Below are 25,656 nucleotides of genomic sequence, written 5' to 3' on the forward strand. Positions count from 1 at the left end.
TAAGACAAGGCATAATGTCCTCCTTTAGTAAATCGGCTGAAGAGTTAATGATACACATGTGGTTCTCAGCCAGTGCCTCAGATCGAGCCTTGGAATACCTGGATTCTGGTCCTGACGTTGCCTCCAACTAGCTGGTGACCTTAAGCAAGTCACTTAACCTCTCTGAACTTCAGTTTCCTCTTCTGCATAATGTGACTAATGATATCGTTCTACCTAATTCACTATACTGACAACAGATCAACTGAAGATCAAGTCCAATATCTCTCCTCCAAGTAAAGACCTACTAGGAGCCTGGCTGTCCTAGGAATTGAGAAGACAGCAGTAAACAATGTGAAAACCTATCTTTGTGGAGCTTTCATTCCAGTGGGGAGCAGACAGATGATAAATAAAGCATAACAGCCCTGACGTTAAGTTCTAAGGGGAAAAACGTTGTCATGATAAGGAAACAAGAGGATGAGAGAGGTTCATTTCAGTTCAATCACTCAGTTGTGTCCAACTCTTTGTGACCCCACGGACTGTAGCATGCCAGGCTTCCCTGTCCTTCACCATCTTCCGGATCTTGCTCAAACTCATGTCCTGGAGTCAGTGATGCCATCCAACCATCTCATCCTCTGTCGATGACAGAGGTGGATCGCCTTTTTCTAGAGGGTAGTCATAAGAGGCTCTCTGATAATATGAGTCCTGGAGAAGGTGAAGAAGAAGAGTCGCAGGCAGGAAGAAGAGTGGGAACAAGGCTCCAGGCGGTAAAGCTTGGAGTAGGAGTTGGAGTAGGAGTTCAAGTAGGATGAGCAGGGTGGCTGAAGCAGAGTGAGAGAGAGACAGGAGACAAGATCAAGGAGGAAGGATAGGGTTCCCCAAATTTAGTGTGTGTAAGCATTCCCAGAGGTGCCGGGAAAGGTGATCCAGAGATGTTCCTATGTAATAAACACTAGCTTAGAGTCATGCATGTGCGAAGGGTTCTCTAGACCATAATAAACACCATTGCAACCTGACTCAAGAACACAGAATACGCCCTGGTTGCCCATGAACATGTTCCCCTTTATACCAGCTCAACTTATGTGAATTACATGGTATAAATGTGCCTGACTTTCAACCCTCCTTGAGGTCAAGCCACTGTGTTTTACAAGATTTCACTGCAGGACTGGACATTGGTGTGGACATTGTTAGATGTAGACATGAGGGACTGGGCAGCCCAACCACTGCTACCTGTATTCATGAGGCTGACTGTGGTTCGTTATGTGAAGCCTGGCAGAGGTTCTCAGCCTTGAGCCCTTGCCTGCTAGACTCTTGCCTACTATTTTCCAAGAATCAGAGAAATATAAATGTGTTGGGTCTGGATCTTGATTACAGCCTGGGAACAGCTGGAACCACCAGGCTGGAGGTAGGCTGGAGCCATCAGCAGGCCCATGTGGGCCAGGGGCAGGGTAGGCACTGTAGGAAGGATTCGATGAGGTGGTCCAGGGCTGCACTGTGACTTAAGCCTAGCCAAGAGAGCACTGAGTAAGGCTTGAAGAGAAGGGAGGGGACATTACTAAGCACCTAATATTTCCTAGGCAGGGGGTTTGGCTCTTTTCATGCACAATAACATGAAATCTTTGCTAACCTGCAGAATAGAACTACTTTCTATAGAAGAGGAAATTGGGGTCCAGAGAAGCTGAATAAACTGCCCAAGGCCACACAGCTATTAAGAGGTAATTGGGAGCATTAGAATTCACTGATCCAAAGACTGGCCTCTTTCCATGACACCACATGACAGTTGTTTTGAAATGAGTTACATTATCATGAGGAGCTCAATACAGTCCTGTTGAGGTGGGTGGTTGAAATAAGTCACCCTCCCTGTCATCTCAGGAATCTGAAGAGATAGCCAGATTCTCCAGACACTGGGGTTCCAGTGGAAGGGAAGAGTCCATGTTCCCTAAGGGCTCCACTGATGTGATACCCATCTCCTCGTCACCAGGGCCCTCATGCTTGTGGTCCCTCAGCCTAGGCAGGGCCTCTGACACTGGGCACCACATCCCCCTTTGCATGACCCAGCACTCAGCTACACAGACCCACCTATGTGGCCCTGGGCCAGGCTGCCTAAGTCAGAGATGTCAGTGCTGATCTATGTGTATCCCCAAGTCTCAAACACTGACTTGTTCTATAACTGTCTGCCTCTGCTTCCTTCTTCCTTCTTGGGCTTGTTGGCACTCACTCTCATTCGTGGGCACCCTTGTTCACGAAATGTCATCTGCAAATATGGGAATCTCTGCACCAGGCCCACATTGTTGATATCTCTGGAGTTGTTTATAAAAATATCCCTGGCATTCCCTACTTGACGCAGTTCCACGTCATGCTCCACTTGCAGGCAAGCTTTACCAGCCCGATAAGGAGTACTTCATTTGTCCTTTACGGAAGCTATGACTCACATCGCTGGCTTTCCTTCTCTTTCTAGAGCTTGTGTTATCCATAAAAAGGGCCATTATAAAGGCCATGGGGAAGACTAATCCCAGTCCTGGGTTTTAAACATTTTCTCTAGGATGCAGTTGAATCAGTGATAACTTGTGACCAATAAGTTTGAAAAGGAACTAGCTAGCTTAACTGGAGGATGGTTATCTCAACGATTTGTCTATTCATCTTGGGACTGGCTGGTTTAGGTAGGATCTGGCTAGACATATCATGGGCTGGGTTGGAAATTGTAGCTCAGGGGTTGATTTAATATATTTTTCTGACTGATTAGCTCAAATTGTTATAGCATTAGGCTTTAGAAGAAAGACCTTGATCTTCGTCTCCCTGAAAGCAAGTCAGCATCACTCTGCCAGGTTCACCTAATGTCTAGTAGCTGACGTACAGGTACAGAAAGCATGATGGATCCCCGAAACACAGCACCAAGCCCAACCTTTTGCTCAGATCTAGGACACTAGGTCTCTGCCCATATAGAAAAGTCATGAGGAGCAAATGAGCATGGAGCAAATCCATGCATTTATTCAACAATGCTCACTGAGCACCCACTCTAGTCTGGCACTGCCAGGCATTTGACGTGCAGGCAGGACAGGATGGTACACATGCTTTGATGATATTTCCCAGCCTCCCTTGCAGTTAGGAGTAGGTTTGGCCAGTGGAACACAGGCAAAATGGTGTGCAACAACACTTCCAGGAGTGGCCTCTGAAGTCTCCTGCACAAACCTCCACAATCTTTCTCTTTTCCTGTGTTTGCCAGCTGAGCAGAAGATCCAGAAAAAGACTCTGAGATCCTAGAGGAGCCATAAAATGTATGGAGCCCGAGTCCCTGATCACTGCACACAACAGTAGGGCTCTCTGAACCCCGTGCTCACTGGACTTGATGGGAAGAGAAATTCACTTTCATTGTGTGAAGCCACTAAAACTCAGGGCTCATTCGTCATAGCATGTAACCTATCCTGACTACTGCACAGCCCTTCACCTTTCACTCACTGTACTTTTGGCAGCCCTTGTCTCTTTCTGTTCCAAGAAAGACAAACCATCCAGAGAGTCCTCCAACTTCCTTCTGCTACACCTTTCAATTGTCTATGTGTCTTCACCCTTTCTTTTTCCATCACACCACCCCCCACAGCGAATCCCTCCACTAGGGTGCTTTATCCCATCCCCCTATCTGTTTTATACCTGTGTTCTGTTGACTGTCCTCTGCCTAAAAAAATACATTCAACTCTCCTCTTTCCTTAAATGAATAAAATCCCATCTTCAAGTTGGGTATTTAAAGCAAGTCTTCCTCCTGGTCATCCTAGGCATCTGGAGAGATTGACAGATTTTCCAAACAGATTTAGGGTACAGGTACGGCAAAGGGTCGATACACATTCCTTGAGAGCTCCACTGATCTGGCCCTTTGAAGAGGATGCCTATCTCCTGAAGTAAAGTCTGAGAAAGAGAGCTGTTTATTCATACTGCATCCCCCTAGAGCAACCAACATATTTGGCTAATGGGGCTATAACCCTTCACCACTTAACTTCTGATGAATAAGCCAAAGTTGCTATTTCTGCTTATCATTCATTGATTCCTTAACCCACAGAAGCCTATTTTCTCTCCCACTGCTAGTCTGATACCTTTCATTTAAAGACCAGGGACGACCTCTAACTGTCAAATCTAGGGGATTTTTCTCAGCCTCTTCCAGCTTCGTTTCTCAGAAGCACTTGATACTCACCCAGTTTCTCCTCTAACTCACTCTTGCTTAATGTTTGCAGCCCTCCTCTCTCCTGGTTCCTTCTGATGCCCCTAAATGGAGGAAGGCTCCCATGTTCTGCTCTTTGCCAACTCTTTTTTCTCAAAATTCTCTTATTTGGCAAATAAAGCTACTACTACTTAATAATAACAATAACATGTACTGAATACAAGTGTGAGACAAATGCCAAGCACGTCACATGTGTTATCCCACCTCATCCAAACAAAAATCCTCTAAGGCTGGTAGTGCTATAGCCCCATTCTACAAATGAGAAAGTCAAGGCAAAAAGCAGCCATAAGGAACTTGTGCCAGGCCATAGCCAGCAAGGGGTAGAGCCAGACAAGGCCAGTGCTTGCCTGAAGGATGTCTTTTGTTTACATTTGGAAAAGTCAGACACATGACCATTCCAAAGTGCTTAGCTTGGCAAGTGGAGGTTGCAGCTGGCCCCTCTTGTCCCCTAGGCAAGCTCCTCACGCAGAACATAGAGTGCAGGAGTCTGCAGGCACTCAGGGAGCCAGAATTCAAACCCTGGCCTCTCTGACTCCAGAGTCATTGTGCCCCTCACCTCACAGGGCAGTGTGAGGATTAAAACTAAACAGAGTACATATTGGATATAAAGCTCTTGGCTCAGCGTTCAGCATGTAAGAAATATATGATACAATTACTATTATCATCTTTATTATTCATATCATCATTCTCATCCACTTTCAACATTTCAACAAGTGAATTCATCAAACATTTAATCACCTCTCGCGTGCCAAGGGGTAGGCTAGATATTGAGGTTACAGAGATGAAGAAAACACTGTTCCTGAAGTTAAAAGCCTACCAGGAGAGAAAGCCACACAAACAAGGAACTAAATTAAAAGGTGACAAGCTCAATAACAGAGCTGGTGTAAAGCACTGTGTGAGCACTGAGGGAAGAGCAATATACCAGCATAGGGAAGGGATGGGAACCAAGGTAAGTCTGGGGGCAGCTTCAGAGAGGAAGGGACATTTCAGAGCATCTGGACCATGAGGATGGATAACCCAGAGAGAGAAACTAGGTGAACAGAAACATGCAGGTGGGCAAGAACATGGTGTGCGCGGCCTGCATTTTGCAATTGGCAATGGGAAGTCATCAAAAGCAGAAGGGCTGTGTCTGGTCAGATCTTGGTTTTAGAAAGAAAGCCCTGACATCTTAAACAGTGATTTGCACGCAGTAGGGGATCAGCAAACATCTGATGGACAAATAGCTGAATGGAGGAATGAAAGGATGAATGAAGAACTTGAAACATTTTTCCTGGGTCAGCATTGAGACATCACAAGTGAATGTCAAAGTCCTCTGGGGCTGTGTAAACATGTATGTTTATGTATCTATTAGAATCCACTGTGGGACAAACTTTGACTTAAAGAACATTAGCACTGGAAGAATCCATAATGAGGAATCATTCCTGTTCAAGTCAGCTAGTCCAAAAGCTGAGGCCTTTGAGAGGGAAGTTGCTTGTGGAAGGGTTTGTCTCAGGGCCCAGCCACAGTTTTGGCTACTGCAGCATGGCCCTGCTTGAGTCTAGCGGCCTAAGTTTCTGATTTGATCAGGTGCTCTATTCAGGAACTCTACCTTCTACTGATCACATCCTTCACATTCCCACCTCCATTCTTTGCTTATGTGTCAGTACCCCTGCCTGAATGTCCCATCCTGTATTCTTTCCAAAGAGCATCCATCCTTCAAGGCTCTTTTCCTCTAGGAAACCTCCTCTGACTATACTGGCATGAAGTGATTTTTCCTAACATCTATAGTAGTTCTTGAATACTTCCCTGTGCTGAGAATTGTGCTGGGCAATTTATATCCTTTGTTATACTTAATCCTTACAACAACCTATGAAATTATGAGTCATTGTTATCACCCATTTTCAGAAAAGGAAGCTGTGAAGTGAGTGAAGTCTCTCAGTCGTGTCCAACTCTTTGCGACCCCATGGACTATAGCCTGTCAGGCTCCTCAATCCATGGGATTTTCCAGGCAAGAGTACTGGAGTGGGTTGCTATTTCCTTCTCCAGGGGATCTTCCTGACCAAGGGATCAAATGCAGGTCTCCCCCATTGCAGGCCGATTCTTTACCAGTTGAGTTACCAGGGAATATATATATATATATACATATATATATACATACATATATAAATATATATAAACTCCCACCCTTTATATACCCACATTCTGTATAAAGAGGTCAGATGTATTCTGTAGATTTCCTCCCACAAGGTCCAACTTTAATCCACTGTGTTGTCGCCCCTTACTGGTAACAAATAGAGGGTGACTTCTGTAGATTGAAGAAGGCAATGGCAGCCCACTCCAGTACTCTTGCCTGGAAAATCCCATGGACGGAGGAACCTGGTAGGCTACAGTCCATGGGGTCACTAAGAGTCGGACACAACTGAGCGACTTCCCTCCCTTTCCCTTTACTCTTTTCAATCAGGGCTGAAAGCTTCCTGCCTTGGGAACATCCACAGGCCTTAGCAGCTAAGAATGTTTTGTTTTCACTAATAAATCTGCCAGCCAGAGGTAGACATGTTACACTCATCTAAATAAAAAGCTTTCCCCAATTCTCAGAACCCTCCAGGACTGATTGTACAATTAACAATGACTCTCATTTTTTTCAAACCCATATCTACAAACTCGTTCTCTCAGGGCTGCTCCTGAGGAATTCTGCTTTGTTCATCTTTTTCCCTCTACACCTAGCACAGGTCTTGAGACATAGTAAGTACTCAATAAAAGTTCATTAAAAAACATGTATGGGGGTTTCCCTGATGTTCCAGTGGTTGGGAATCTGCCTGCCAATGCAGGGGACACGTGTTCGATCCCTGGTTCGGGAAGATCCCACATGCCAGGTAGCAACTAAGCCTGCAAGCAGCAACTACTGAAGCCTGTGCACCCAGAGCCCATGCTCCCCAACAAGAAAAGCCACTGCAATGAGAAGCCCCTGCTCTCCATACTACAGAAAGTCCAAGCACAGCAATGAAGACTCAGTGCAGCCATAAATAAATAAATAAATCTTAAAAAAAAACCATGTATGCACAACATTGGAAGCCTGAGAGGATGGGAGAGGGGGAGGGGGAAGGAAGAAGGAAAGACATTTTCTACAAGCCCCTCAGCTCATGGCAAACTACAGAGAGCCACACTGGGTTCACAGAATCATTTCGCTAACAAAGAGAGCCACACTGGGTTCACAAAATCATTTCGCTAACAAGGACTTCAGAACTTTCACCAGCAGATTCTAAAATCCAGATAAAAACTTCTTCCTTTCTCCCTTTCTCCTGTAGCTGAGCAGACAAAAGCCTGGTGGTGTTTAAACTGTGGTCATTAGACTCTCAGACTCACAGGCTGTACTTTTCACTTTTTTCCTTGAGGTTCTCAGTAATTACAGGGCAGCTGAGGTATTTTCCCTTTTCTGGAAGGGAGGCTAAAGAGACTAGTCCCGCACAGCTGTGGTGAACATCTGCAGGTTGGGCCATCCGGTATCAATCCCACTTTCTCTTAGGAAATGCCTCCGGGGGCAGCCTGGGAGGGGTGGGGCCTTACCGCCTCCTGATCTCCTGGCAGCTCTAGTCATGGCATGGAAGCCCAGATCAGACAGTTGAACACCCTTGTCCTGGGCTTGGACTCCTGAAGGGATGGTGGAAAATGGAAGGTCATTAAAATTTGCTTATCGTAGTAGTTATGGTGGTGGGCAGAAGGGCATCTATGCTGGGGTGGCCGTCTCTGCACCAGGAAGCCTTGTCTCGGCCACAGTTCTCTCTAAGAAATAGGCTGACTTCCTGGTCCACTGGAGCCGTCTCTTTTCTAGCCTGTTCGAAGTATGGTCCTCCAGACTTTCTGGAGCTCCTATGAGCCCACACAGTCTTCCAATCACCTCTGTTTTGACTCAAGGAAACCAGAGTCAGTTTTTGTTATTTGCATCTGAAAAAAATTTAACTAGTACAATAGGAATCAAGTTAAAAGAGAGAAGCGGGAACTGAAAGAAAAAGGAAGGAAGGAAAGAAGGAGGAAAGCAGGGAGAGAAGGAAGGAAGGAAGGAGAGTCCTCTGCTGGTTGGCAAATGAGTGTCTAGCGACTGCTCAATGCATAATAGGCACTCAGTGAACATTCAAGGAAAGTCCATTTATAAACATCAATATAGTTTAAGATGTTTGTTTGGTAGTCTCCTTACCTGATCTTCATCTCAGCTCTAAGGGTCCTCTAGGGATCAGGCAAGTCTGATTTTTCATCTGTGTTGAAAAGCAGAGACATTACTCTGCCGACAAAGGTCCAAATCAGGGCTATGGTATTCCCAGTGGTCACATGTGGTTGTGAGAACTGGACCATAAAGAAGGCAGAACACCATAGAATTGATGCCTTCGAACTATGGTACTGGAGAAAACTCCTGAGAGTCCCTTGGACAGCAAGGAGATCAAACCAGTTAATTTTAAGGGAAATCAACCCTGAATACTGGTTGGAAGGACTGATTCTGAAGTTGAAACTCCAGTATTTTGATCATCTGATGCGAAAAGCTGACTCATTGAAAAAGTCCCTGATGCTGGGAAAGATTGAGCGCAGAAGGAGAAGAGGGGGTCAGAGAATGAGGTGGCTGGATGGCATCACCAATAACAGGAATTTGGGCAAACTTAGGGAGATGGTGAGGGACAGAGAGGCCTAGCGTGCTGCAATCCATGGGGTCCCAAGGAGTCGGACACGAATGGGCGACTGGACAACAACAAGAATAACAATACCCATGTATAGAAGCATATGAAATTGTCAATATTTAACCATTTTGACCTACAGAAATGATAATTCCAAAGGGTTCAATGGGATACTTAGGATTACATAAAGTTATTCACAGAAAGTGCTTTCCACAATGCCTTGTACAAGGTAAGATCAGTAAATCTGTCCCCAACTTAAGTTCTAGCAGCAGAATGTTTTCAAATTTCACACACTCAGGACATTGGAAGTAAACTTCAAAAATTCTTGGAAAGAAAGGAGAAAGGTCATGAATTAACAGACATATGAAGAAGGCAAGTGATTATTTCAATTAGCATTATTTCTCAAGCAACTGCTCTGGGCCAGTCACTCTGCGAGCTATTGGGGATCCAGAGGAGAGCCGGACAGACAGAGGCCTGGGAGAGAAACACCAGCCATGTATTCAGCACAGTTTCCTGCAAACATAGCAAAAAGTCACTTACCTGTGTTCTCTCATTTTAGTCTCACAGAACCACAAGGTGGGGATTAGCTCTGTATGTAAATGAATGAACTAGGCTGACAGTCTAGCAAATGTCCAAAACCAACAGCTAATAGGTGATAAAACTAGATTTAGAATCCAGATAAGCTAACCAGCACGCTCAATGGTCACAATAGTCAGTGTGGTGGACTAGACCCTTTCCTTGGGGCCACCCAAGCTTTTAGGCTTCCATCCCAATCCCCTTGCTTCTCCTGGCCCCACCCCCACCGTATCTCTTTCATCATCCAATTCTGATTTGATAAAACATTGCCTCCCACATGAAGAGGTTTGGTTCCTAAATCAGAGACTCCTTCTAGTTCTGGGTCTAGGATACAACATGGCATCAGTCTGGCAGCATTTTCTGGAGACCTATGGGAAGCACTGTGGCCTTAGGTATCCTTCTGCCTCTCCTGCTTGAGCTGTTTTAGAATTTTCAAGTCCTCTCTTCATCACCCTAACCCTAACCCAATGGAGGGCCACGTCCTCCAATCAAAGTTTTCTTATAATTGTACCAAATTCCTGAGGTGTGGAGAAGTTACTGCACCTGGGTGCCCTGCCATTGCTTGCTACACCTGCGGGTTACCTCTTCAGCCTTTGCTGTGGCCTTTCTCAAATGGGTGCAGCTGTGGATTCATTAATTTAGTGGGAAAATACTGAGTGTCAGCTATGGCCAGGCACTGCCTGAGGTCTGGCTACACCTCAGGGCAGCGGTCCCCAACCTTTGTGGCACCAAGAACCAGTCTTGTGGAAGGCAATTTTTCCATGGACTGGGGGTGGAGGGTTGGTTTCAGGATGATTCAAGCACATTATTCTTACTGTGCACTTTATTTCTAACCTAATGCCACCACTAATCTGACAGGAGGTACCGGTCCACAGCCCAGAGGTTGGGAACCCCTGCCTTAGGGTGACAGATGCTGCTTTTGCCCACCTATATCCCCTCAGGCCTTCCCATCTCAGAGTGAGCAGCCCCACAGACACTCAACATTTGCATCTTTTTGCCATAGGGTTTTTTCTTTGTTTGTTTGCTTTTTAAGGGAGGAAAACTGCTGTGCATGTTACAAGGCAGGACAGACAAGTCCTAGAATCCATCCTTCAACAGGCCAGCATTCTACTGGTGAACTGTGACTGTTGGTGTATAAATACTCCAGTTCCCCGGGCCGCTGGGACAGGAACTCGAAGGCAGGTATTCTACACTGACTCCCAGAGTCCCCAGTCGGGTCAGGCTTCAGTTTTCCACAATGGTAAGGTGATTGAAAACACATTCCTCCTTCATTTTCTTTCCTTCCCTATCTCACTCCCCCCGACCCCACCCCACCCCTCAATAAACTGTCTACGCTTTCCTGGTCTTGGAGTCGGCCTCTGAGGAAACCCCAGTCAGGGCCAGGTGTACACAAAGCTCACATCTCGTCCTCGGGGACACATTCAGACAGCAGTCACTTGCTGTGCCTTCAAATCTCTCTTCTCTGATTATTTATTCAACAGTTATTAAGTGAAGCTTGTGACTTCCTATGGATACACGTTATGAATAAATACTAATTTCCTACGAAAAAGTACTATTTACAGATACAACTTAATTGCTAGTTCTTGTCGACTGGCTGAAGCAGAATCGACCTTGAAGAAAACTTGGACAAAAATTCCCACCTTTCAAAATCCTGGTTCTGTCTCTAGTTTTCTTTGCTGACTTCCCGAAGTGGACTTCTTAAGGAGCCACTTCAGAGAATTTTTAAATTTAGATGATAGAATGAGTCATACATTCCCAGTAAAGAGCACGAACCACGCATTCATCCTATGGTTTTTAGAACTTCATCAGAGTGTGACCAATTATGAGTTTCACAAAAATTCCAGAGATTGGCTGGGGCTAACATAGAGTACTTTTCACTCCCAGTGATAGAAGCTACCTCCTTCAGGCAGAGCAGGGGCTTCCCTGGTGGTTCTGACAGTAAAAAAATCTGCCTGCCATGCAAGACACCCAGGTTTGATCCCTGGGTCGGGAAGGTCCCCTAGAGAAGGAATCCCATGGACAGAGGAGCCTGGTGGGCTACAGTCCAAAAGAGTTGGACATGACTGAGTGACTAACACTTTCGCTTTTCACTTTCAGAGGTAGCAGGACCAATTTATTTATTTATTTTAAATTAATTTTTATTGGAGTATAGTTGCTTTACAATGTTATGTTAATTTCTACTGTACAGAAAAATGAATCAGCCATACATATACTATATACCCTGCCTTTTGGACTTTCTTCCCATTCAGGTCACCGTAGTGCATTAAGTAGAATTCCCTGTGCCATACAGTTTATACTTATTATCTATTTTATACTATCAATAATACTATTGATAGACAACATATAGTTAGATTTCATATATGTGTCAGGACCAGTTTATATTTTGCCAAGTTAGTCCAGTCACATCTTAGAACTCTGTAGAGATGAGCATCCTGGCTGGCCACTGTCTGGCCTGCGTTTTCATTCACCTCCATCCACCCCCACTGTCTGTACTGTCTTCCCTTTGGCACCCTTCTGCTGTGCTGTGCTTAGTCGCTCAGTTGTGTCCGACTCTTTGAGACCCCATTGGCGCCCTTACTTCTCAGCATTAAGAGCCCATTTGGTGGCTCCAGGGCCAGAAGCTAAGGTGAGCCCTACTTCATGTCACTGAGACTTAGGCTTCTGCAACTGCCTTCCCCTCCACCCTGTCCATACTCCTTCCACACCCTGGGAGGAGCTATCCTCCTACCAGAGCAATCTGGAAGTCACAGTAATGGAGAGAACCCCAGGATGTGAACAGTCTTGCTGGGGCTACAGTGCAAGTAGGCTCATGGGAGCCCTGGCCTGCAGCAGGCTCTTGAGGACTTCCTGAGTGTTTCTGATTGACAACTAAGAGAAGAGGATGAAACATTAACTCAGTTTGACCTGACAATTTTTTATGGAGCATCTACTATGCCCCTAGCACCATATGAAACCCCATGCAGGGGAAGGATGCTGAAGATGTCCAAGATGTGGTCTAAGTGCTAGAGGGAATTTATAGGTGTCTTACCAAGGAAGTGATTAAAATGTATTAAACAACTAATTTTAAACTAATTAATTAGAATTTAATTAAATTAATTATACTCAATGACGGCCTGAATCTGATGGCTGTAGTACAATCCATTGGTCCAATTTTTGGAGCTGGAGGGGCAACGTGGCTACGAGAAGAAAAAACATATCAGGCACCTACTGCTGCTGCTGCTGCTGCTAAGTCACTTCAGTTGTGTCCGACTCTGTGTGACCCCATAGGCGGCAGACCACCAGGCTCCCCCATCCCTGGGATTCTCCAGGCAAGAACACTGGAGTGGGTCGCCATTTCCTTCTCCAGTGAATGAAAGGGAAAAGTGAAAGTGAATTCACTCAGTCGTGTCTGACTCTTAGCGACCCCATGGACTGTAGCCTACCAGGCTCCTCCCTCCATGGGATCTTCCAGGCAAGAGTACTGGAGTGGGGTGCCATTGCCTTCTCCCAGGCACCTACTACATACTATATAATTTACATTCAGTTTCTCAGTTAATCATCCAACCAGCTTATGAGGTAGATATTATCATTATTACTATTCTTATTATCATTATTTCCATTTCACAAATGAGGAAGCCATAGGCTCAAAAAGAATAATTTGGCTCCATAGTTATGGAGGGGGCAGAGCTGGGATTTCAGTCCATGTCTGTCAAATTCTAGGTCTTGTGTTTTTCAATATTAGATGCAATCAAAAGTTAGACTGAGTTCACATGGATGAGTGTAGTGAGTGCAGCCCTTAGGGGAGATGAAGGATTTGAATTGGATATGAGAGCTGGGCTGCATTTGGATGGACTGAGAGAAAGCGGGAAGTCACTTTGAGCATGTGAAACAATATGCAGGTGATGTGTCATGGGGTGTTCAGCATCTAGAATAGAGTCTGCTATGTGGAAAGCTGTAGGATGAATGGATGAATAGATGGGTATATGGATGGTTGGATGGATGGATAGGTGGAGGGGTAAGTAGATGAGGAGGGGTAGGTGGATGAGTGGATGAACACGTGTGTCAGAAGGTGAGTGGTTAAAGAAGGGAAGATGGAAAGGTGAGTGAATGGGCAGGTGAAGGAATGGATGGATGGATGACATTACATATAAGACATGATATTCCCTTATAAAACATGAATACAGAGATAGGAATGATTTTTAAGATGCCTATGAAGATTTCAATTTGAAAACCAATGTTGTCTCTCAAATGGGTCAGCTCAGAGAGTCTGTAAACATATTACCAGGAGAGTTTCATGTGTCTTAAGGATTAAGAGTTAAGATCAAAGGTAGTTAAGGTGGATAAGATCAAAGATCTTAATTTCAATTTGTATTTCACTATTTCCTAGTTGTGTGACTTTGGTAAAGTTTCTTAACTTCTCTGGGCCTTGGTTTCTTCATCTATATAATAAGAATTAATACCTTATAGCATTCTTCAAAGGGATAAATGAACCAGTCCATGTAAAGCTCTTAATATAGTGCTGGGTAAGGAAAATTTCAAAATAAATAAATGCGATGGGGCTGATTAACCTGGGGCTTTTTGGTGTAGCCAGGAGCCTACCTAACAAGCAAGACCTATTATTTATCAAAATCATTTTCAGGGATACCAAAGTAGTCTAAATTGAAGCATGCTAATTAAAACTTCTAAACAAACGTATGACAGTCCAGAGACCAGAATTTGGAACCATCAAGCTTCTCAAATTTGAAAGATAGTTCAACAGCACAGGGACTTCAAACCCAGAGACTTCAGAGAGAGAGTCATTTTGAAATCTGAACACAGCTGTTGTTTACTTAATGAAAACTCAGAGGATTGGGAATGGGAAAGAATCGCATCTATCCACAAGGTGCCCATAGGCTGCGGTCGTTGCAGCCAGAGTTGACCGCAGTGCGGGGGCACAAGCGGATTTACTCAGAGCACAGGATGCGGACAGTGGCTGAGCCCCGCAGAAGCCCCTGCAGTCTCCATTGGTGTGAGATCAGAACAGGGGCTCCCACAACGTCAAATGACCTACAGTGCTGGGAGGGCTGCTGCCCTGGTTTCCCATTTCCCACTGGAGGACCGGAGTCTCTGGGGAGAGCAATCCATGTGCTGGGGGAGGTACAATGTGGCCAACGTGTACTTGCTTCTCTTACCTTTTTATGCCCTCTGTCTTGGTATCTGAGGCGCAGGTGGGTGCTTAGGATGTTCTAGGATGGCCTGCTCTTGAACAGATGTAACTTATTCCTGGGGGGTGGGGAGCTAGGACAGGATCAACCTGTGTCTGCTTCCTGGCGATATTACCCCTCCCTCCATGCCTTTGTTCCCCTAGCGCCAGGCCTCCTTCACTGAACTAGAATTGTCCTCTTTCTCCCTCGCCAAACTGAGCTTCCTCTAAGATGGAGACCACGTCCTTCCTTGCTCACCACTACATCCTCAATTGGCACATAAATATTTGATGACATAAGAGGAAGGAAAGGAGGAAAGAAGGAGGAGAAAAAGTCAGTTGATTTCTCAGTGACCTTTAAGAAAGGATTATCTAGAAAAACAGGGATCAGCTGGTGTTCAGCGGCCTGAGTGCATTCCACGTATCCCACATACAGCAAGGAGCACACGGCAGCCACTCAATACTTGCTAATAATAATAATTGTAATATAATCATAATAAGAGTAATAAAATAATAATAATTGTAATAATAATAATTATCTCACCCTGCCAGTTAAGATCATTAGAATGCCTAGGCTAGGTCTCCATGTAAGCCCAGAACTTAAGATTTCCCAAAAAGATGGTTTTGGAATCAGCCATTGTGATCCTCCTTTCAGAAGCGCCTCTGCATCAGCCTGTGGGGAGACAAGTAATGGGAGATGTTGCAGCTGGGTCCCACAGAGGGTCTGGAGACAAACCCACAGACACGCATCCTCAAGCTGCCTAACAAGAGTGGCCTGAACTGGGTGTCAGGAGCTGGGGTCTCTGGAACCGCGGGGGTCAGAAAGACAGGAAGAAGAACAAGTGACAGGAGGTGGGTCTCTATGAGGCAGGAGAGGAAGCCTGAATGGACTTCCCCCAGCAGGGTCTGTAAGGGCTTCTGACAATACCATAGCTGGCTGTGCCCAAAGCCTGCAAAGGTCAGAGTGAAAGTCGGGCAATGCTGAGGTAATGATGGCCACTCTGACTGGTGTGAGGTGATAGCTCAGTGTAGTTTTGATTTGCATTACTCTTAAGAATTTGTGATGTTGAGCACCTTTTCAAGTGTTTTTTGGCCATCTGTATGTCTTCTTTCTAGGTGTACCTTGAGAAACTAACTGGGCCAAATAATTTGGGGAAACAAGTGAGCAAAACAAATTTCTTCAAGTTTTCTTACTTTCAGGACTTCTTGCCTGCCTTGTGACTCTAGGAGAGACTGATATAAGTAGTGGTTCCCAAATCTATTTATTCACAGGATATATGTCAAAGACTAGGATTCTGTAATGCATACCTCAGGAAATGCTTCTTTGGGAAACAAGTTGTCACTCCTTGTTTTCAGCCCAAGACTTCAGGAAGAGTTTTTTAAATTTATTTGTAATTGGAGGGTAATTGCTTTACAATGTTGTGCTGGTTTCTGCCATACAACAACATGAATCAGCCATAAGTATACATATACCCCCTCCCTCTGGAAACTTCCTCCCACCTATCCCACATCCCACCCCTCCTGGTCATCACAGCACACTAGGCTGAGCTTCCTGTGCTATAGGGCAACTTCCCACTAGCTGTCTATTTTACATATGGTAATGTATCTATTCCAGTGCTACTCTCTCAATTTATCCAACCCTCTTTCTCCACTGTGTCCGCAAGTCCATTCTCTATGTCTTCATCTCATGCCTGTCCTGCAAATAGGTTCATCAATACCATTTTTTCTAGAGTTTTGAACAATGGAAATGGGCAAGAAACTATGTTCTTGGCTTCAGAGCTAGGCTCTCCCTTCAGACAAAGACTTACGCAAGAGAGATTAGCAGCTCTTAAGACTAAAGAGCGTGTAAAGCGTAGTGGTTGGAATAACACAACCCTAGGTTTGAGTCCTTGCTCCACAGTTCCCTAACTAAGACTTTAAGTCAGTCATCCTCTCTGAACCTTGGTTTCCTAATCTGTAAAATGGGGATACTAATCTATTCCTATTTTATAGGGTTATGGTGAGAAATAAATGAGTGGAATACATGTAGAGGATGCGGTATGTTGCCTACGACATAGTTAAATGCTCAATAGATGCTTTTATTATTACAATGATACAAAAATGTCACAACATTTCATATGCATCCTATTTTTTACTCCAGTTTTTTATTTTAGGGGAGAGGAGAAGGCGACAGGGAGAGAGAGAGGGAAAGTGCAAACATTCTGACTTGGAAGGGAACTTAAGCTTTGAAGCTGACAAGTATAATTTGTCTTGAGACTGCCAAGCTCTTGGGTTGAGCCTTCATATTAGAAAAAAGAAAAAAGAGACAAGTGAGATTAATCTGGGGCCTTCATTACTTACTCCATCTGGCCTGGCTTGGCACAGCCCCTTCCCTCTACAAACCGATTACTCCTTCAAAAGCCTCAGCAAAGTGGCCTCTAATGGGTTCTGACATGGCAGGAATGGCGCTCACACAGCACGGAGATAAGGGCCCCAACATCAGGGCCAAAACACTTCCAGCGCTATGGCCCAGATGCTCCACCACAAAAGAAAGAAATGAACTGAAAGGGAGCCAAGGCCTCTGGGCCAGGGTGGATCTCAGGATTCCCAGGAGTACCTGGTTCCCTACGGCAGCGAGCAGCAGAAGCAAGGCTCACGTGAATAGGACCAGTGATATGGATTATCTGACTGGGGCATATTCCAGTGTCTCAGGGTACTTATTAATCTGACTTGACTGTCACACTGGGGATAGGTAGGTGCTTGGGGGGAAGTAAAGAAGCTTGGTGTTTTTAGACATTTGCCAGTAAAAACCTGCTGAGGAGGCCTTCTCGCCTTTTCTTCCGGTGCACATGGCCACCCCATGGTGATGTGGCTGGGAGGCAGAGAAGGGGAGAGAAGAGGAACGGATGTTCACTGACCACTGACTATGCTCCAGGCAGGACGCAAGGCAGTCCCCACACTGCTGGCTCCATCACCCACACAAACCTGAGAAAGAGATATTACTACTCTCTCCTTGAGAGAAGGTGACGTACGTGTCTTGTGTCACCCAATAAGTGAACAGAGGACTGTCTACCTGTGGGTCCATGTTGGTAGCTGGGCTGTTTCGCTCCTTCAGTAGCAGGCTCTGGAATTGAGAAAAATAGGAGAAAGGAGAATCTTCCGCAGCCTCAAGAGGTACCGACTCTGTGACCTGAGATTGTGGAACATAAAGGCAGCCTTTGAGCCACTCTGAGAAAGATGGATTCTTGAGCAGAGGAACCAAACCAGATCAGTGGATCCATCAGGGATTGTTTATCTTGAATCGGGAGACTGCCAATTACTGAAACAAAGGCTCTGCTTCTGAGCTGCTTTCAAAGGCTCAGGAACTTTGGCTTCTGGGGCACAAGGTGTTGAGGCCACGCTTGGTGGCTCCCAGGGCCTCAGAGAAGTGAGCTTGGGAGGCTTGGTGAGTCAGAGACTGTACAACACTGCCATCTCCTGGGAGCAAGGTCCATCTGGTCTGGCCAGGCAGAAATCCAGCTCAGAATACCTGACTAAATTACACGTTAGTTTCTCTGCTTCCCAAGGGAGACTTCTGTGGTCACATTACAAATCTGGACTGCCAATGTTTATTTACTAGTTCACAAAGCCCACAGAGATGGAAGGTATGGGCTTCCAAGTCAAACGCTGGCCCATTTGTTTCATTTTTAAAAATTCAACAAATCTTTGAGTGAGTGAAAGTTGTTCAGTCTTGTCTGACTCTTTGTGACCCCATGGACTATACAGTCCATGGAATTCTCCAGGCCAGAATACTGGAGTGGGTAGCTGTCCCCTTCTCCAGGGGATCTTCCCAACCCAGGGATCGAACCCAGGTCTCCCACATTGCAGGTGGATTCTTTACCAGCTGAGCCACCAGGGAAGCCAAACAAACTGTGTGAAGGCCCTGACACAGGAAGAAGCCTGGTGCATTTGAAGAACTAGAAGCTCTGTACTGATGGGCCATCAAGAAAGAGAAAAAGTGGTGTGAAGTGAGATTACAGAAATAGGCAGCAACCAAATCACACAGGGCCTTAGAATGTTGTGTGAAGGATTTGGCCTTATATTGGCCAAATCTTTTTTTGTTACATATGACAAAGACTTAATGCAAATTAGTTTAAGCTGAAAAGGCAACTTTTTGGTTCATATATTCGGGAAGTCTGGCATTAAAGCTTCAGGTATGGCTGGATCCAGGAATTCAAACAGTATTATCAAGACTTTCTTTTCAATGAGTTGATTGTCTTTGCTTGTTTCTGCATTTCTTACCAGTTGGCCCAATTTTCTCCTGCACTGACATATTCTATCAATCTGGTAGGAAAATAGTAACTGATATTCACCATATCTGTATCTTTATAACTTACAATCCAAAAGGAAGAGAAAGTTACCCCTCCATCTCCGTTTTGAAAAGAAAAATCAGGGAAAGACAGTTGGCTCAGCTTTGGTCACAGGCTGGAACCATTGGATCCATTAGACCTATCACTATGTCCACTGGGAGGCAGTACCATGATTAGCCTAACCTGGGTCATATTTCTACCACTGTAGCCAGAATGCGGGTGGAGGGTGAAGAAAGGAGAAAAGGAGGCATCATGACTGATAGCCTTGGGGCTATATGGAATATGGGAGGTGACTCCCCCGAGAAAAGTGGTACTGCTTATAGAAGAAAAATGGGGGAAAATGTGGGATATATAAAAACATTGACATAATACCATCATAATTAACAAAAAGCTGTAAGAAACCACTGATAGGCTGTATGCAAGTGAAAAACAAGATAAGGTTTATTTCTTAAAAGACCACACTGGCTATTATAAGACTGAAATGGAAATAAAGGGGTAGAAGCAGAAAGGATTTCAGACTCCAGGCAAACTAAAACATCTCCCTACAATGTAGAAATTATCTAGAAAAGCTCAATAAACCATAGCAAAGATCCTTTTAAATGCAGAGTAGAACTTGTGAGAAAGTATGAGAAACTCTTTAGGAGGCAAAGACAAGGAGGAAATTGAAGAATGGAGCATTGAGTAGCTGAAGCTACTTTCCCTTGGAAGTTCTTCCAGTTTTAGGAAACCAAGAAACTTACATTTTAACAGCCCTAAAAGGAGAGAGAATCTTAGGTCTAAATGAGATGGGCATTAGATCTGAGAACCTTCCTACTCCTGCCCACACCCCCACATAAAGCTAAGGATTTCAGTAAATCATGAAATAATGGACCAGGGAAAAAAATGTATCCCTCATCAAGGAGAAATAGTAAGAAAGCGTTTGTGTCTTGATCTGGCCCCTAGATAGAAAAAAAGCCATCACCTTCAAGAGTATATAGATATGAGTCTTCTCATGGGTTTGAGGTTGAAATTCATTCTGTGTGCATGGTCCTGAAATCTTCAACTTTAAAGCAATTCCAAACAACTCAAACCCTGGGGAGTACCTGAAAAAAACAAACACACACTTTTCTAGAGATCCTTAATCTAGGATGCAGTCAGAAAATTTTTGCTGAGTATGTGTTCACAGTCCCATGCTGAAGTTTTCAGCTATCTTTTTCCCCCTGTGATGACCACATGGACCTTTAGCTGACCAGTGGCCACCAGGGCATTCCTGACCCCTTCCTGACCCTTTCCCCATCTGCCTCTGGCCTTCCTAGCTTCTGTCCTGATGATTCCTCTTCCTACCTATGGCTGAACTGAACCCACCATATCCTTGATAATTGCATCATTTCTCAGACTTGGAACTCCAGTCTCCTTCTCAACCTAGCTTGGGGTTTCCTGTAGTTATGCTGCCCCCCAGAGACAATTTTTCTCCATCTTTTAGGCCCAGCCTGGCTTTGAGAACCTATGTTCTGGCATGACCCCACATCCACTATGCCCTTCGCAGTTTGCCTTGACCCTGCATTCCTGGACCAGGACAGAAGGAACAGGAGAAAAGGAGAAGAGAACCAGGGCAGGCTCTGGGTTGGTCTTCATCCCAGTCTGTGACATCTCGTGGGGAAGTGATGTGGCCTGTGGAGCCTGGGTGCCTCCTAACACAGAGCCCCTGTGCCCTCTTGCTGATCAGGCCCGAGTCAGACAATAGGTGTGGGAGGCTCTCCTGACTCCATCCCAAATTGAGAAGTGCATGAGGGGACTCCAGAAACCCGAATCCCTTCCTACACCATGGCCTGGGGCAGTGAGGCTGGCAACATAGAATGATGGCACTGAGTTCTGAAAGTGTTTGTTACTCAGTCATGTCGACTCTTTGCAACCCCATGGACTGTATGGGGAGCAACCCCAGGCTCCTCTGTCTATGGACTTCTCCAGGCAAGAATACTGGAGTGGGTAGCCTTTCCATTCACCAGGGGATTTTCCTGACCCAGGGATTGAACCTGGGTCTCCTGCATTACAGGCAAATTCTTTACTGTCTGAGCCACCAGGAAGTCCTTCAAATAATTATCTGACTTAGAGAAACAAGTCCAACACAGCATATTTGTGAAGCAAAAAAAAGTTACCAGCAGTCCAGAAACACTAAGGGAGTGAGCTGGCAAATTCGCCCTGTGCTACATACCTACCTGCTGTCCTGAGAGACAAAGGCAGGACCTTGACAGCCCTGACAGGCCAGGAGAATAACCATAGCCATGGTGCCCATCCGAGTCAGCCCCTCAAGGCGTCATGGAGGGAGACAGTGAGCCCATGAGCTCACACATGGAGATGTGTTTTGCTAACAGCGCTAGCTGGAAGCTGACTCTGCCCCTGGGCTGTGTGCCCTGTGCAGGCACCCTGGACCCACCATTCCCACTGCTCTCCATGCACATATACCTTCAGCTAGTGCCCATTGTGGGGAATTGTCATTGTTGGTTTAATGACTTTGTTCTTGACTAACACGTGGTCTCCAGTATAGTGCGGTGGTCGGCACATACCACGGGCTCAATATAGCTATTAAACGCATTACATATGTGTGTGCTAAGTCGCTTCAGTTGTGTCTGACTCTTTGCAATCCCATGGACTGTAGCCCACCAGGCTCTTCTGTCCATGGAATTCTCCAGGCAAGAATACTGGAGTGGGTAGCCATTCCCTTCTCCAGGGGATCTTCCCAATCCAGGGATCAAACCCAGATCTCCGGTATTATAGGCAGATTCTTTACTGTCTGATCCACCAGGGAAGCTAGAGCTAATAATAAATGCTCACCTTTAGGATTCTAATAAGGATTCAATGACATGGCATATATAAAGTGATTAAATGGTATCTGGTACTGAAAAGATGATCAAAATATATAAGTAGTAGTGACTTACACAATTTGGGGAAATAATCTGATTGGTATATGTCATGTTTACTGCAAATCTACCTATTTGACAATACTGTTGTGGAGTCAGATTCAGAGGACTCCTACAGGTAAGGGCGCAAAGTGGCAGATGGAAAAAAAAAGTGGCAGACGGAAAAAGCCAAAGTGTAGAAAAAAGCTGGGACCATGACCTTAAATTAGTGAAATCAAACTTCAATTCACTACTGCGTTTAAAAAACACCAGCACAATTATTTTACTAATATGTTTTGTACTATTTCCAAAATCAATCCTGATTTATTTCATTCAGCAGTAACTACTAATTTTCTCCATATTGGGCATCAATGGACAGATTGACTGGTCTATATTCAAATAGGCTTTCATACCCACAAATGTCATTTAAGCATTTGTATATTCCTCAGAAGTAGTGAATAAGTTTTCACTGACATTCCCACTACCACTGATAAATATTTCTTGTCCAGTGCATTGTATTGAGGTGTCTGCGGCCCTATCTGGACTTAGTAGAAATAGTGCTGCAATTAATTAGATGTACAATGTGTCTGTCATGGGCCTGGGAACATGAAACAATAGTATATGTCTATACTTGAAAAATTGACAAATGGATGCTCTCAGAAAAAATAATTTCAAGATTAAATTCATTCTCCTGCCCATCTGACTCAGACGGTATTTTTAGTGGGGGAAAATACTAATCCAAGCATTGTGACAGACTGTGTTTTCCAGAAGATGGCTATAGAGCTTCCAGCCACATGCAGTGTGACCTTGCCACTCCTCCAAGAAGAGGTAGTTGTGATGCCCCATCCCTAGAATCTGGGCTGGCCTGAGTGAGTGGGTCATCACCAATTGGATGTAGCGGAAGTGATGCTGCCTGACTCCTGAAGCTGGTTAGGAAAGGAAACCCAGCTTCTGCCTGGCTCTCGTGACACACCTGCTCTTGAGAAGCTTCCTGTGGAAGCCAGCACCAGATTGTGAGGAAAGCAAGCTATATAGAGAGATGGTGTGCAGGCCAAGCTGCCAACATTCCCAGCTGAACACAGCCTTCAAGTCTGAGAGGCTCTGGATGATTCCTGCCCCTAGCCCATGAGTCGTTCCTAGTTGTTCCAGCCTTCCCTGGTGAGGGCTCAAACTTGGTGGAGCAGAGATAAACTATCTCCTCTGTATCCTGTCTGCTTTCCTGACCCCCAGAATCTGTGAGCATTTGTTGTTGTTCCATCACTAAGTCATGTGCAACTCTTTGCAACGCTATGAACTGTAGTACACCAGGCTCCCCTGTTCTCCACTATCTCCCAGTGTTTGCTCAAATTCATATTCATTGAGTCAGTGATGCTATCTGATCATCTCATCCTCTGTGGCCCCCTTCTCCTTTTGCCTTCAATCTTTCCCAGCTTCGGGGTCTTTTCCAATGAATCGGCTCTTTGTATCAGGTGGCCAAAGTATTGCAGCTTCAGCTTCAGCAACAGTTCTTTCAATGAATATTCAGGGTCAATTCCTTTCAGATTGGCTGGTTTCAGATCTCCTTGCTGTCCATGCAAGTTTAACACCACTAGCTTTGGGATGCTTTGTTACATAGCAATGGTAAACCAAAGAAAGCATTCCAAACACCTAGGGTGGGTGGAGATGGTGGACCAGCTTTCTCCTTCTTTGTGATTGTGAGACTCTGCACAGGACAGGAGAACTTGCAAAGTTTCCATTTCTTTATCTGGAATAATAATAGCTCTCTATTAAAGTACAGAAATGAAGTCAGAAACCAATGGAGACCGAGCTTTTATGAGACAGAGCATTAGTGAAACAATGCTGTCATGGAAAGCAATTGATTGGTACTCTTGACTAGCCTTTCTGTCAACTGGAGAGTGGCACTCTGAATCACGAAAGACATGCTTTGGGGAAAATAGTTATTACCCTTCACCCACAAATCCAACTTAATGTATCTAGGTTCAGTTTTCACATTTGGTAAAGACAGAGCCAAAGCCCTCAAAACTTCCCACAGGACCAACAGACAGACATGAGACATACTCTTGCTGGCGGTAACCTCCCTTCTTTTGGATAATGACACGCCAAGTTTGTGAGACTGCTTCTTGCTTCTCATAATAGAAATGGAGGAGAGCCACTCGGTCTCCCAGAAATACACGCTGTGTGCCCTCCAGTATGAGGCCCAGGGCCATCCGCCTGCCTGTTCCCATCATGGTTTCCCTTCCAAGAACTTGCTGGGAGGTTGGGGGAGTTGGGTCTTGCGCCTGCCTTTGTCAAGTCTACTCCTTGAAGAAAAATAGCTCCTTTCTATTTTCAGGCTAACTTGGTATTAATAGAACCCTCCTTCAGTTACACCTGCAATTAACTTTTTTTAAAAAAAAATTTATTTATTTGGCTGCGCCAGGTCTTCGCTGCTGCAGGTGGAATCTAGATCCCTGATCAGGGACTGAATCCAGGTCCCTGCATTGGGAGCGCGGCATCTTATAAGTCCCCACAACTAACTTTTGTAGCAATGAAGATGAAATACTTTTAACATGTAAATCTGTGTGTGCTGTCACTTCAGTCATGTGCGACTCTTTGTGACCCCATGACTGTAGCCTGCCAGGCTCCTCTGTCCTTTGGATTTTCCAGGCAGGAATACTGGAGTGAGTTGCCATTTCCTCCTCCAAAACATGTAAATCTAGTTTTATTCAAAGTGATCATGATATATTTCCAATCCCTTACCAGGGTCCACACTAACCCTCTGTCCTGGGTACCTCTCACCTGCAGCCTCTAAAGCTTTATGAGATCTTGGTGAGCCAGTCACTAACTGTCAAAGTTGGTCAACTCACCAACTTTGTAGCCTGCCAGGCTCCTCTGTCCATGGGATCCTCCAGACAAGAATATTGTTGTGGGTAGCCATTCCCATCTCTAGGGGATCTTCCCAACCCAGGGATCGAACCTGGGTCTCCTGCATTGCAGACAGATTCTCTATCATTTGGGCCAAACACTGGTGAAAAAGGCAGTCCCTGCCTTCTGGGGTTTCCAGGGCAGTAGGAGAAATGGAAGGTATACAAGCTATTAGCATAGGGTGTGATAAGTGCCATGAAGAGGGTGTTGCTGCGGAAACACTAGAAAAAGCTCCCAAGCCCAGGAAAAACTTCTTGAAGAAGATGGTATTTATTTATTTTTTTTTTTTTTTTTATTTTTTTTATTTTTTTTTTTATTTTTATCTGCAACACAAATGACATCCGTGGTATCTGGATCCACAGTTGGTCCATTCACTCCGTTCCAGTGATTTTTTTTCCCTTTCACCCCACCTCAGCCACCTACTCCCATGGTCATATCTCGGAACTCAGCATTATTGAAAACTATGCCACTTCCAAAATCTTCAAGGATCCCACATCTTACCCACCACTTTCCATCCTAGACCACACACCCTAGAATCTCCATTTCAACAATCCTTCAGCTTAGATGGAGTCACCAGTACATTAGTCTTAGCACTTTTCACTGTCCATCATCCCTTTTTGTGGCCTTGCTTCCCTCTTGATCCTCAAATCCCATGGCCCATCATAATCACTTTCTTACATACACTCACTCTTCCTTCATATCCAGCCCCCTAACTGTCCACATCTGCAACTGAGCACAAAAACATGGCTTCCTAAGCTGCTCTTTCCCAAGGAATCCCCATTCATTAAACAGTACTTCCAATCATCAATCTCGCTACCCAGACCAAAACTCCAGGAGTTACCCCACCTCTAATCCATCAGTGAGTCCTACCAGCCTCTTCTCCAAGGTCTGTCTCTCTCCTCTGGCCACTTATGGTCACCTCTACTTCTGCTGTTCCACCCAGATCATCATGATCTCCCACAGGAACTGCTGATAGAGTCTCCTAACA

At 45.0% G+C, this 25,656-nt stretch overlaps 1 long non-coding RNA gene across 1 annotated transcript in view; it reads right to left on the minus strand.

Annotated features, from left to right (window-relative positions):
* Nucleotides 1–19,970, minus strand: part of LOC145505004 (uncharacterized) — a 49,935-nt gene extending 29,965 nt beyond the window's left edge. The window contains exons 1-2 of the long non-coding RNA XR_014052700.1: nt 19,850–19,970; nt 7,727–7,810 (exon numbers count right to left, since the gene is read on the minus strand). This is a non-coding gene — a long non-coding RNA (uncharacterized LOC145505004). The remainder of the gene's footprint in view (nt 1–7,726; nt 7,811–19,849) is intronic.
* Nucleotides 19,971–25,656: the final 5,686 nt, after the last annotated feature.

This window comes from Giraffa tippelskirchi, chromosome 5 (assembly GCF_054371585.1).
Source record: "Giraffa tippelskirchi isolate mGirTip1 chromosome 5, T2T-mGirTip1v1.2.pri, whole genome shotgun sequence".
NCBI lineage: Eukaryota > Metazoa > Chordata > Mammalia > Artiodactyla > Giraffidae > Giraffa > Giraffa tippelskirchi.